Here is a 14,804-nt window from a genome sequence, read left to right on the forward strand (position 1 = left end):
TTTTTTTTTTTTTTTTTTTTTTAATTTTCACCAAAAATTTATTTTACAAACAATATATAATCTCAATTTAAAAAATAAAAAAAATAAAAAAAATAATATTTTAACTTATAATGGCAAGTGAGGTGTAGAGGAATATAATAATTATAAAAAATTAATATTATTATTGTGTATGTACTTGTTGACTATGAATTTCTCTACCTCACGTTTTTTCTTTATTTTCCAAGCACACCACACAAATTTCCGTTTAAATAAATATATTTTTTATTTATTTTATTTTTTTAATAATTGAGAATTAAAAATAGAGGAAATTAAATAAATTGCAACTAATTGGGATATCCCATAAGATTTGGATGCTAATTGACATCACGTATTTTATTTTCTGAGATTTAGGTTTTTCCTAGTGTGAACTTTTGAATATCTAAACTTTCGATTTTGTTTTTAATAGATTTTTTTAATTATTTTTTTAGTATAAAATTACGGTGGGGAGATCGAATGATCACATTTTAAGATGGTAAATTGGTGTTTTATCTACTGAAATATGCTCGATTCATAGTTATATGTTCGTTGAACTGATAAAGGGTTATTAGTTGGGCAGGCTAATGGCGTGAGTTTAAGCTCGAATTGGAAACTCGAGTTCTCTAAGTTCTAAATACGTCTCACTAGTCTATTTCAGTCTTAAAGTTTAAATGTTAATTAGTTTTTTTTTAGAGGTCAGTAGAGTTGAGAAATGAATTTTGATGAGTTGAATATGTTATGATTTTGAAACTCGATGAATCAGGTAAAAAGTGAGCCAGAGTTAATGATTTATTGTAACGATTCTACTTTTCTTCTTAAATATAAAACGGGTGCTACATGTATGTCAGATGTTTCATGCTAATTCAAACAAAAATTTGCTTAGAATCTTAGAGACTAAGAAAACATTTCAATCGTATACTAAATTCAGTGAACCTAAATAAGCATAATAAAAGGCATGTCGTAAATAAGTATTCAATGACTCTTTAACGTGGAATTTAAGATTGGAATACTAATATACTATTCTATCAATAAAAATATGACTAAATGCGAATGAACTTCCTAAAGATCTTCGTTCACCGTGCATCAGACTCTTGCTTTTATTTCAAAACATGTTAATGAAAGGATGAGTATTTAAAAATACTCGGTACGTGACTCCACCATTGAGGTCGAAAAATTCACTCACATACAACATGTATAATGACTATTGAGACATAAATTTGCGACTTTTCTTTGAGCTCTACTTTCTTTTCTAGATAAGGTTGGATGCATACTACTTCTCTACACACAGTCCACGCATATGCACATGAGCCCACTAGGCAGACTTGTTAGTGTACCCATTGGCCTAACTATAGACAGGTGTACGCTCATGCCGTTGAAAATGAGAGGAAGACAAAAAAGCCTATACAATAACGTGAGTATATGCGTTGAAATTTACATAACTTAAAGAGGTATTCTGTGATCATATGAGCATATAACATGCATGAGGTCTCGCCTATAAAATCATGGTTCAACGAGATAATGCACTTATTACTTTCATGCTTAACATAAATAATTCCTTGATTCTAACAATTCATTCTACATCATGGTTTCTTGTAAGGTATAAACAAGGTCATAACATCATATCCATATACTCAAAGGTGGACGTTTGCGCTAACATGCTTCGGTCGCGAGGCTTCGTGGGTTCATCTGTTAAGCCTTGTTGTTGGATTTTTGTGTGGATATGGGTTGAACGACCAGCGGTTGGGTTTGACTTGGAATTGGATTATGAGATGGCATGGAGTTCGTGCGTCTAGTTTGTTAGGTTGACCTTAACCCGACGTAACCAGTGGATCTCTTCTTCTTTGCCTGATTTTCTATGATTTTTACATACATACTTTGGCAAGCATTTTTTCATGGTGTTGCAAGCATTTTCAATGGTTGTCTACAACTGTAATGTAACGCTCGAGCTCAATTAGCACGAATTTTCCAACTTTTTCTTTTAAATTTCAACTTGGAAGATTGTATTGAGGGTCTAAATTTTTATTTTTCGTTTTCCTTTAAATTCGTAGATTTTCTTGAGTTTTAGGTTATGAAAATTATTCAAGATGTGTTAGAAGGTTATTTTGAACAAGTTTCGTGAAGGAGATCATAAGAGCAATTCACCAGAAGTTAGAGTTCTGATCGAGGTGTAAGAATAGTAAGTTTATAGGTTTTGAAAGAGGGATTGGGCGCACATGAGAGAACAAATGTCGCAACGAAGTTAATCGAGATGAGTATGCTACACACGAAATGGGCCACATGTCAAACTAAGGAAAATTGTTGCATTCTCCAAACGCTGAGGTTCAAAACTTGGACGAATGGAAGTGCAAGTACACGAGAACCCTAGAGCATGTTAGCCTCTTTGCTCGTGCATGAGGCGTAAGAGGGTGCATAAGGACGTGAGTTTTTGCCCGATTTGACCTTCATTTGATTGTTTTCATTTCAATTCAATACTAAGCTTAATGTAACTTGAGTTAGGTTTAACTAGAGAAATTTCTAGAAATTCAAAGCACCTAACAAGCAAAAAATGAGCTCGAAAAAGGCACACATGCCCAATAAAGTAGCCATTCGGACTTGCCTTCAGCAATACTTGTATGGATCACTAGAACACGCCAGGTGCTGACATAACCTACCATAGGTGGTTAGATTATACATAATTAGGATATTAGGTGAGGAGTTTAATTGAGTATGTAATGTATGTTATGAAAAATGACTAAAATGCCTTTAGTATAAGCTTTCTAGAAAGAATGCATGTAGGATGGGATGTTATGATTTGTGCTTTAGATAATTAATGGATGTTATCTCCCTATTGAGTAGGTATGAATATTTGAGTATGATTTATATGTTACACAGATTGATGGTGGATCTTCCCGTTTGAGAATGCATGCTTGTACTGAGTTAAGCTAGGATTATTCTATGTTGACCTAAGTCAAAATGCCTTTAGACATCGAGCACTTAGGAGCATGAAAGGTGATCAGGAGTCTAGACCTTAGTGCTTATAGACCAAGTGAACCCTAAAGAACTAGTTCAACTACTATTGGGATGAGAGTTCGAGTTTCGAGACACCTTAAGAACCTAGTTAACCTCCACGACACCTAGGCATGATTAAGGTAGCTCATCAGGCCTACTAGCAATGTGAACGGTATCACCAGAATCTCTGCTCTCTATCTTCTTTAGTACTTCGTCAGTGTTACCAGTAACCTAAGTTGGATCCAATAACGCCCCTTCCAAGTGGTAGGTTTATAAGGAGAGATATCATCGAGCTTGTGCATAGGTCAAATAGGGTAGTGTGTTGAGGCGACTAGGTGATATCACCTTGTAAAAATGGTCAGTAGTTTCCTGAAAAGGGCTTTTGCGATGTAAATTCATCCTAAGAGAGGGAGTGTGGGACCACACAGGTTGACATAGTAGCTACCTAGTGTCACAATCGCACTCTTTTAGCAGTGGAGTGAAAATCAAACGTGCAAGCAGATAATATCAATGTAGTTTTTAGCCTCAAGTCATGTTTTGAGAGAAAAATATTTTTATAAAACGTGAGCGAGGAAATGAATTGAAAACAAGCATGGTAAATGTCAATTACATTGAAAGCATGTGGACATGAGAGCCACTTGGTCGGGGAGGTTTAATTACTATTTGATCCCCCTATAATTCATATTGAGGTATTTCATATCTGGCAGCAATAGATATGATTTTACTATGACACAAATACAAAACTTATAATAATAAAATAATACAACCTAAAAGTAGATAAAAGTTTTACGATGACACAAACACAAAACTTAAAATAATACAACCTAAAAGTAGATAAAAGTTTTTGGCATGACATAGATACGCGACCATAGGCAACACACTCTAGACAAGTATGATCGTGATATCATCTCCAACCTAATTGGCTGACTTCTGGTCTAGTGTAAATAGTTGTCGATTCCTAGTCTTGTGTGCACTCTCATCTTGTCCTTCTATACGGAGGTCCTTCTATTTGACAAGGAATTCGAGACCTCTCTTACATACCTTTCCACTTTTCTGATCTATTGACTAGAATCTCTTCGATCTCTTTGACATCTTTTTATTTTTGGTCAATTTCAAATCTGACAATGTGATTGTGACCATCATTTTCATCATGTGAGTAATTCCACCTTATAAGAAGTAAACCAGACATTTTTGAAGACTTCTATGGGCCCTTTATACTTCCTAACAATTTTTTATCTTTTGGGCTACGAAATCAGATCTATTTTAGCCTGATTTTGATGATAACTTCATCTCCAGCTTGAAAGTCGAGAGGACAACGCCTCCTATACTCCCATTTCTTCATGTATTTGGAAGCTTTTCTCAATAAGCTCAATTTATATTTGTTGTCTGCTTCCACTTCTTCATGAAGTTTTGAGCTCAGGTGATTCTTCCCTGCCTATGGTGGGTAATAATGTGGGGCCGTAAGGAGCTCTTTTACATAGACGAACTAATTTAACAATTGAAACAAAATTGAGCCACATCTAGCAACTAGACCTAATTCATTTCATGAACATCAATAAAATGGTGCAAGTATTCATTGAGCAAACAATCCATCAGAAAGGTGAACATGTTATCCGTCTTCATCGAATCATTGTTATCCGTGTTCACCTTTCCATCAAGCTTGCTTTGACATCAACTTTAGTTGATAAAAGAAGTAGTAGGCAATAATGTTATCCGTCTTCATCGCGAACTGGGATCTCAACAGATATTGTCCATAGATTCTAAGACAATAGATAATAACTAAAATTTCTTTTTTAAAGAGAAAGTAGCTCACATTTCACAGCAAATGCCCTTAATAGCAAAAACGGATACATCCATTTCTACTCTAAAATGGTTCTGTAACATCAACCAAGCCAAGGAAAGAGCCTCACTCTAGCATTCCTCTCGTCATGGTCTTTCTTCAGTATGAGCTCTACTTGGACGAACCATTTCTTTAGTTGTAAAGCGAAAATCATTCTTATGCTATCCAATTACTTGATGCTTGTACAGATTACGATGAGAATGCAGCCGGTAATCACTAGACATTTTGCTAGTGGCGTTGGGATGACTTTGTGTTTCAGAAGAAAATCCATCTCAAGTATCATGTCAAAGTCATCCATATGAACCATAATGATGGGTAGGGCCTCTAATGTTTTCATTTTTCAAGTGCCTCTTTCTATTTTTAATTCCAATCTACAGGCTTGTTGATCGGAGATGAAGTTGTGAGTTGCACCCAAGTCCACTAAGGTGCTCTTACACAATCGAGAATTGATTATTACATTAACAAACATTCCCCCTTCTCAAACAATTCCTTCAGATCAATGAAGCTTGAAGGGCATACGGACAGCTCGATGAGGGCACGCATAAAATCTATATGCAACTTTACATAAAAGATCGTTGTTTGATAGTTTCTTGGGTAGTAAGCCCTTTAAGATGGGCCAACGATTGTATCCCGAGGAGGTCTATCTGTTACTCCTTTTGGTCTACCGTTCCCTTTCATTTTGTTTCTATGTGCCTTCATTCCTTTGACCCGTAGGCTTGAAAGGTCTACTCCTAGTATTTTGTGATGGTTTATGTTTTCTTTGAAAGTCCACTTCATCACCAAAATCTAGAGATCTCTCTACTGCGGTAAATGTAGCGGCAAGATCTTGAACCTTTTGTTTGTATAGCTTTGTTCTCGCCCATGGTTACAGTCCCTCGACAAAGCAGAATACTTTATCATTCTTAGACATAATCTTAATGTCTAGCATCGAGCTGAGAACTGCTTGACAAAGCCTCTTATACCTGTTAGTGAAAGAGGGATTTATTGAATGGTAGATGAGATGATTTTCTCCTTAATTAGTCGGTATAAGACTCAAACGCTCTCCAACAATCCTCCCCAAAGTATACCACGTAGAGCTTCCTTTGAGATCCTGTTCTCTAGAGCCCTCAAACAAATTATGCCATTTGTTCGACATTTGAGTCACTATGACTATATCTTCGAGGCACACAACTTTTTGTTCGATATAACTCGTAACGGAGATTTAATTAGATACTAACTGACAGCAATCTAAACAAATACGTGATCTTTAACACTCCTCCTTGTTTAGATGCTGTGAACTCCAAGCTTTTTTCTGAACACCCATCTTGCTCCAATTATTTTTCTGTTTAGAGGTAGATCAACCAACTCCCAGATTTTGTTTTTCTCGATCACCGAGAGCTCCTCCTCTGACAGGTGCATCATCAACCAAAGCATCTTGTCGTTCATCTTTAGACCCTTCTAGTCGTTTATCTTCAGACTCTTCTAACATGCAAACTTCAAATGGTGTGAGGACCTTCACATCTTTTGTTGAAATTCGACTTTGCAAGCACACAACAGTGTTTGCTGCTTTTCCCCAAAAACGTTTTGGAAGATCCTTCTTATGAAGCTTGCGTCTCGTCATCTCCATTATGAATCTATTCCTCCTTTTACTAACGTCATTTTGTTGAGGAGTGTATGGTGGTGTCAATTGATGTTCAATTCCAGCCTTTAAACAAAACCTGTTAAAAGTTTCTAAAGTGTACTCTTTGCTATTATCTGACTTTATAGTCTGAATCAAGCATGCACCTTCATTCTCAACTTCGGTTTTGAATTTCCAAAATCCACTTGCAACTTCTGACTTTTGCTTTAGCAAGAATATCCAACACATTCTTGTTAGTTCATTAATAAAAGCAATGTAATAAAGATTACCATTTAATGATGGTGTTCGCTGAGGACCACAAAGATCAGTATGAACCAGTTGCAGTTTTTTCGAGGCTCTCCATGCCCGTTTAGGAAAGGGTTGCCTATGTTGCTTCCCAAGATTACAAGCACGGTAAGGAGGCATGTCATCATCAATGTTAGTGAGTCCTTCTATCAGCTTCTTTGACTGCATCTGAAGCAAACCTCGATAATGAATGTGTCTAAGTCTTTTGTGCCAAATCTCAGTGGCACTAATTCTGGATATAAAGGCCGTCGGATTTAGAGCAAAGCTTTTTCCTTTCATTTTGACATTGAACAAGTCTTTGTCACTAGCATCTTTGATCAAGCACTGCTTATTCTCTAACAATACTTTATAGCCTTTATTAAGTAATTGACCGACGCTCAAGAGATTTTGATCAATTTTAGGCACAAATAAAACATCTGGAATAAATTTTGTACCTTCATAGCTTGTTATAGCTACTATGCCTTTTCCCTTGACTTCCAAGTGTTCACCATTGTCAATCCTCACTCTCTTATCTTCGGTGTCTCTTAATTCCTCAAAATACTCCTTGTCATATGTCATGTGATTTGTGCACCCACTGTCAATCAACCAGCTCGCGCTTGATTCTTTGCTTGAGGAAGAAGTGACCATAAACAATTGATCTTCTTCTTCTTCTTCCTCTTGATCAACGACCTGTGCATCTACTTCTTTCACCAGATCTTTGGCTTTGCAGATCACAGCTTCATGTCCAAGTTGATTGCATTTGGAGCAGAAGGCGTCAGGTCTTCTCCAACACTTGTACGGTGGATGACCTTTCTTCTCACAATGGCGGCAAGGTGGATAGGATTTTTTGAAACCTCCTCCTTTTGTCTTTTGATAATTGGCAGATGAATCTCCATACGTCAATTGATTTTTGAAATTTTTGTTGTTTTTATACCTGCGGCTGTCTTGATGCTTAACAAGTAAGGCACCTTCAATCACCACTTCTTGTCTCATAGACCTCCTTTGCTCTTGTGCTTGTAAAGCATTCAAGAGCTCTGTAAGAGAAATCTTTGACAAGTCTTTGGTGTTCTCCAGAGTAGTAATGGTGGCTTCAAACTTCTCTGGAAGAGTGACTAGCAGCTTTTCAACGATCCTGGAATCATTTAATACAGAACCAAGCAATCTCACCTTGTTGGCGATGCTGAGAAGTCTGTCAGAGTACTCTTTTACCGACTCTGACTTCTTCATCTTCTGCAACTCGAAATCCCTGATCAAATTCAGGACTTTCATTCCACGAATCCTCTCATCTCCTTCATATTCAGCCTTGAGATAATCCCAGATTTCTTTTGCTGTTTTGAGGGACATTATTCGCATGAAGATCATTTCAGATACAGCGGCAAATAGGCAAGCTTTTGCCTTTGATTTCCTTGTCTTCTTTTCCTTCTGTAATTTGATTTGTGCTACAGTAGGATTTGCTGGAAGCGGAGGGACCTCGTAATCCTCTTCTATTGCTTCCCAAAGATCCAAGGCCTCCAAATAAGTCTCCATACAAACTGCCCACATTTGATAATTGTCTTCATCGAAGACTGGTGGTGCAATAGCTGAAAAACTTGATTCTCCCATTTTTGATCTCATAGATCCCTTAAGAAGATTGCTCTGATACCAATTGTTAGTGAAAGAGGGATTTATTGAATGGTAGATGAGATGATTTTCTCCTTAATTAGTCGGTATAAGACTCAAACGCTCTCCAACAATCCTCCCCAAAGTATACCACGTAGAGCTTCCTTTGAGATCCTGTTCTCTAGAGCCCTCAAACAAATTATGCCATTTATTCGACATTTGAGTCACTATGACTATATCTTCGAGGCACACAACTTTTTGTTCGATCTAACTCCTAACGGAGATTTAATTAGATACTAACTGACAGCAATCTAAACAAATACGTGATCTTTAACAATACCTCTAGTGTGTTTCATTTCTCGTAACTTTTGCCTCCCCGTGAATTTGATATTTTTAAGGGAATAACTGAGTCCTCAAATCTTTCTTAAGGTCTTCTCATCTATTGAAGCATGACCCATTTTGAATATCGTTCACCTTTGAATGGTCACCACAGTTTTTGCATTGTCTACTAGATGCATTGTGGCTATAACAACTTTCAACTCTTGTAAATAAGTTCTTGTGGCCTTGAAATATTGTTCAACATCAAATATTATTTTTTTGAGTTCTTTTGAATCATGATTCCCTTTGAAGACTTTGGGTTTCGAGATCTCCAGCTTATTGAACCCAACATGATCTTGACTCAAGGTTTTGTTCTCTACAGCCCACATGACCAAATTACTTGGGGTATTTATCTCGAACATCTCTAACTTGATAGCATCTATTGGTGCTCTGAATTCTTCAGTCAACTCATTGACCCGTTTCAACATGGTCTTGTGTAAGTACAAAAATGTAAGTATTAAAATAAAATTACAAATTATAAATAATATTATAATTTTATTTTATTTCTTTCTTGGAAAAATAATGATATACCTACAAAATAAGAGAAAGAAAATAAAAGAAAAGGAAGAGAATGATTGGCTTCTTCCTTATATCTTTCCAACTTTTAATTTTCCCTTTGTCATAGTTATGTTTTTTTTTTATTATTATTAATAAAAAATGTGGGATCAAATTATTTTTACCGAGCAGTTACGGGATCCAAGTTACCGCTTCATTATCACGGTTTATATACACGGAAAAATCTATTGGATAAGTCCAAAATTTCAAGTTGGTGACGTAAACCATCCGAATGGAGATCACAAACCAACCCAACTCAACTCTCTATTTTCGAGTTTTTTTTTAATTATTTAAAAAATTATTTTATCTACACTAACTAAAATTTAAAATGTCAAATATTCACATGTCAGAATATATCATTAACATTGATTTTAAGCGTAAAATATTTTAATTTTTATAATAATTTAAAAGTAGGATAGGGAAAGCTGAGTAGTAACCTATTATTAAGATTGATGAGTTGGTTAAGTTTATGGGACAAAAAAAAATATCAACTTGTGAACGGACTCGAATTTTCGATCTTTTAAAAATTTAATTTAACCCAATACAATATTTATGGTTTGGATTGAGTAGTTCGAGTTGGTCGAGTTCTCGAGTAATTTAAACACCTCTAATAGTCCTAAATAAGTTAGGATAAATTTATTAAGAATCATTTTAATTTTTCTATTAATTTTTTTTATTAGATATTTATTAACAACTAATAGATATACTAAAAAATGTCATTAAATCTCTCTTATAAATAAATTTTTTTTAACAATAATTTGATAAAAACAACAAAATATTTTGTCTTGAATACAAAGTGGGAATCCCACGAATTTGACGTGACTTTGGGTTTTTTTCCTTTTTCATTTTAATTTCTTTAATTAATTTCTCTCTCTTCCAAATTTTCATATCTAAAGAGAGACTCTCAGCCGTTGGATTAGGTAGCTCATCACAGACAAACCTTCCATCATGTTCAAATCAGATGGCTGAAATAAATCCTTAATTTATTTGTTAATTTCCTTTTTTCTTTTTTATATTTTTCTAATATTAAATTGGGTCCTACAAAAACTCATTATTCACGCCGAGCAACATTATTTTTACATAGTCCTACATGTGTTTATCTTCTATCCATATTTTTTTAGACTTTCTTTTGGTCTGATCTTTCAATCTCAACCGTCCATTCAATACTATTATTATTATTATTATTTTCTTTTTTTTTTTTTTGTTGAATTTTGTTATTATCTCTACTTTTTAATTTTATATCTAATAATTTTTTAATTTTATTTTTAATATGTCTTTAAAGAAAAACGTTATTATTTTTTAAAACAAAAATAATCAAATGATTTTTGATAGGTGGAATAAGAAAAGAAATAAGGAGAAAGAAAGAAGGAATGAATGAAAAAAAGGAACACTATATTGCTTTTTATCTCTCTGTCCTTTCTCTCCTTCTGGGTTGGGCTCTCGCGTGTCCTAGATCCGATCAGATCAATCAGGGATCGGTTTACAAAACAAAGAGTTAAACAAGGGCCAGGAGATTGATAGAAGAACCCAGCCGAAGCTTGACTAAAAAAGGCTTGTGATCAACTCTGCGGGAACTTACAATTCAAATGGAAACAATTAACTAACTCTCAACTTCAAAACTAGACTTCGATCACATTGTACATGGGTGCCTTAACTTTTCTTGAAGAAAAAAAAGTACGAAACTTAGATATTTTAAAATATTTAGTAAGTAACCCCGCTGTTTGAGTCGAAATATGCAATCACATGTAATCATAGTGTGACCTATCTTTCCATAAAATTTTTCTTTGGTCTTTACTTTCCAATCTGAATAAGGTTGGATGTGTAGTACTTCTCTACGCACGATCCATGCACGCACATTGGCCTCACTAGACAAGCTCATATACGTACCCCTTGGAGCATGACTACCGGCTAACACATGCTCATGCTGTTGGAAGCCACAGAGGAAAGGAGCGCGTATAACATCATGGTGTCCACGACCGTACTAATCATAACGAAAAAGTATCCTTATGCACGTGACATATAAAATGCATGAGATTCTATAGTATCAAATTATAGGTTTACATGTCATATCTTTCATGGTTAACCTACATGAATTTTAAATATCTCATAAGCATAGTGTGAACATGCTAACATAAAATATATGGTGTGACATGTGAAAGTACATTCGTCATATAACACTCAGTTTGGTGCGCCTATGTATATGAGATATTTTAAGAAGTGAACATCTTTCTTAGTCGCAGCGTTCAGGGAAATAATAGGAAAGTTGATTTCACTATATTTCTGACCAAGAACGGGCCCTATCACAAGAATATTTTTTTAGTGGGACATTCTCTGTCACTTTAGTTTATTGCAAAATTTCATTTCAATGTAAGGTTCTGACACTTCATTTAAGTGCAAGGTTTCGGTTGGATGCAATGCTTCATTTCAACGCAAGGCTTCCGTTCAACACAACTCGGTTTAGACGATTTGATATTTTTTCGATTTCGATTCTGTCCAACAGGTTCTATGTAATGATTGTTGGGAGTTCAACCTAAATGATCAGCACCTGAAGGAAGATCATAACTGGTTGAAACTTTCTTATCCAGAAAAGTGATCTTATTATTGGAACAACTTAAGACTTGGTTAGATGAATTATTAGTGGTTTGATTAGTATATACCATTACAATAAAAGTCACAAATTACTGAAAAATTGAATGTCGTATGACATGATTAACACATGTTATTACAATCATTAGTTATAATTTTTTTTAGACCGACATGTACAAATAAGTGATAGATGATATGGATGATTACACGTTATGTTGCACCATATATCGATAAAATGTTGATTTTGATGAATAAAAAAAATTATAAAAAAATATTTTAATTAAGATATAAACATTTCAGCCTAAAAAAAATGTTGAAATTTATTAGGATTAATAATAGTTCCATATTAGGTATTTAAATTTTATTTTATCAAAATTATTAGACAGGTAGAAATGCCAAAATGTGTGATTTTTGCCACTTTTAAAAACTAAGGTATACACGGTTTTCATTTAAGGAAATTTCATCGCATTATTAATTTGATTTATATTTTGCTAATCTATTATATCTCCATTTATATTACATTTTATTTCTATTTTAATTGATAATTTTTTGAAACATGTTTTAATTATTACACCTAATATTTTTAATTATGACCTCATATTATTAAATATATCATTTCATTTAAGGAAATATATGCATAGAGAGATGTTCACGAGGTGGGACGAAGATAAGAAACATTCTCCTTTCTCAGTCCACGCTTTCTATTTCAATCTCATCGACTACGAGACAAGAAAATCTAAAATCGTCGAAGAGACGAGATTTTATGGCAAGTTTGAAAGAAATGCAACATTCCAATTTGGGGAGAAGATTTTGATAGAATCCCATTTTAGAAGCAATTAAACGTAAGCAAGCAATTATGGGAGCCCGTGGGTCCTCTATTGCTTCTCAAATTGGAGATTTTGTGTGTGCACGAGACGTATGTATGTAAGTCGGGATGTCTTTTCCTTCTTGTTTATCTTTTTGGTTTCATCTTTTTCTCGTCGAGAATATTTGCTAAAATCATTCTATCTGAAGGGTGATAGAGTTTTCTATTTATAATCAATCGAATAAGACCAGATAGATTACGAAGGAAATGAAAAGAGTAATAAACGGATGCAAGATATTAGACTATAATCAAGAGTCATATATGATGCATATGGTAAAACGTACTGGAATGCTAAATATCCTGAACACCCTGCAAGTGAGTATCGGATTTGAATAAACGTGAAGCTTGGATCTGAAAAATTCAAAGAGAGGTCGAGTTGGTAAAGATGTCAGAAACTTGGAGGTGGGAGGGTTAGTTTGTCAACAACAAGAAGTTCTCGAAGGAAATGATAATCTAATTCAACATGCTTGGCCCGATTGGGAGAAATGAGATTGGAGTTCAAAAAACTACACTTTTGTTGTCATATAAGAGCACGGACTGCTGCGGAATGGGGACCTTGAGGTCATGCAGGAGTTCAAAAAAAGATGTGTAAGCCAAAGAAGTTCAGCAATAATCGTGGCAAGACGATCTCATATTCATAGATGGAGCATGAGACAACAGGTTGCTTTTTGGCACTCCATGAAATAATATTGTTACAAAGATAAATAGAATAGTCAGATATAGAACGACGAGTATCAAGACAGCCAACCCAGTCAGCATTCGAATAAGCCACTATCGCACTAGGAACAGTAGATGTACGAAAGGTAAAACTAAAGTGCAGTGTGCACTTAACATAGTGAAGAATACGCTTAACAGCAAGAAAGTAATATGTAGTAGGGGCATGCAAGAATTGAGTAACAGAATTAACAACATGGGCAATATCTAGGCGCGTAACATGAGCAATATCTAGACGCGTAATAGTCAAGCAATGAAGGGCGCCAACAAGAGTTCGATAGAGACCATAGGAGTGGGTGAAATTTCAAGACTAAGAAAGTAACTAAAAGAGCCCAAATCCATGGTAGCAAATTCAAAATGAAGTTTGTGGATAAAGCCACCAAGAGATGAGTTGTTTTCAGTAACAACACACTGTCCTAAACATAAAGAAGCATATAAATAAGGTTAGATTGCTCATGAAAGATAAAAATAGACGTATCAGCGCGACTACAAAAAATAAAGAGAAGTGTGAGAAAAGATGAGCTGAAACACTCGGGAAGCTTGCTTTAAGCCATAGAGGGCTTTCTTTAATAGACAAACATGGGTGGGAAAATGAGAATTAATATATCCAAGAGGTTGTTCCATATGAACATGTCTAATAAGAGTGCCATTGAGAAAAGCATTTTTGACATCAAGTTGTTAAAGAGACAATTTATTTGTGACAGCAAGAGAAAACACAATACGGAAAGTAGTAGCTTTGACAACCAAACTGAAAGTATTAGTGTAGTCAAGACGAGAAACCTCAATATAACCTTTGAAAACAAGACGAGGCTTGAAACGTTAGATAGATCCATCAGAAAAATATTGAGTGTGAAACACCCATTTAGAGCCCACGATGTTAGTGTTGGTAGGGCGAGGATGTTAGGAGTCCCTGGTCTAGTTTTCTGTTCTAATGATCGAACACTAAGAGAATGAGTGACGACAAAACATTAACGAAAATTCTTCACTACGATGGTCATGGTCACTATGATCATTGGAGTGTATTGATGGAGAACTTGCTTAAAGCAAGAGGCTTATGGAGCTTGGTGGAGAATGGTTTTTCGGAACCAGTAGAAGAGACAAAATTGACAACTGCACAACAAGAACATCTTGACGATGTTAAAGTCTTGGATCATCAGGTAAAGCATTACCTGTACCAAGCGATTGATCGAACTGTCTTTGAACAAATCTTGGACCGTCGCACATCCAAGATTGTTTGGGACTCAATGAAGAGAATGTTAGTGGAAACCAAAGAGGAAAGAAATCCCTTCTTAATGCATTACGAAGAGAGTTTGAGGTTCTGGAGATGAGAAAGGATGAAACCATCATTGAGTATTTTGCAAAAGTGATGCAGGTTGCTAATA

The sequence above is a fragment of the Cucurbita moschata genome, unplaced genomic scaffold (assembly GCF_002738365.1).
Source record: "Cucurbita moschata cultivar Rifu unplaced genomic scaffold, Cmos_1.0 Cmo_Scf00001, whole genome shotgun sequence".
Taxonomy (NCBI): domain Eukaryota; kingdom Viridiplantae; phylum Streptophyta; class Magnoliopsida; order Cucurbitales; family Cucurbitaceae; genus Cucurbita; species Cucurbita moschata.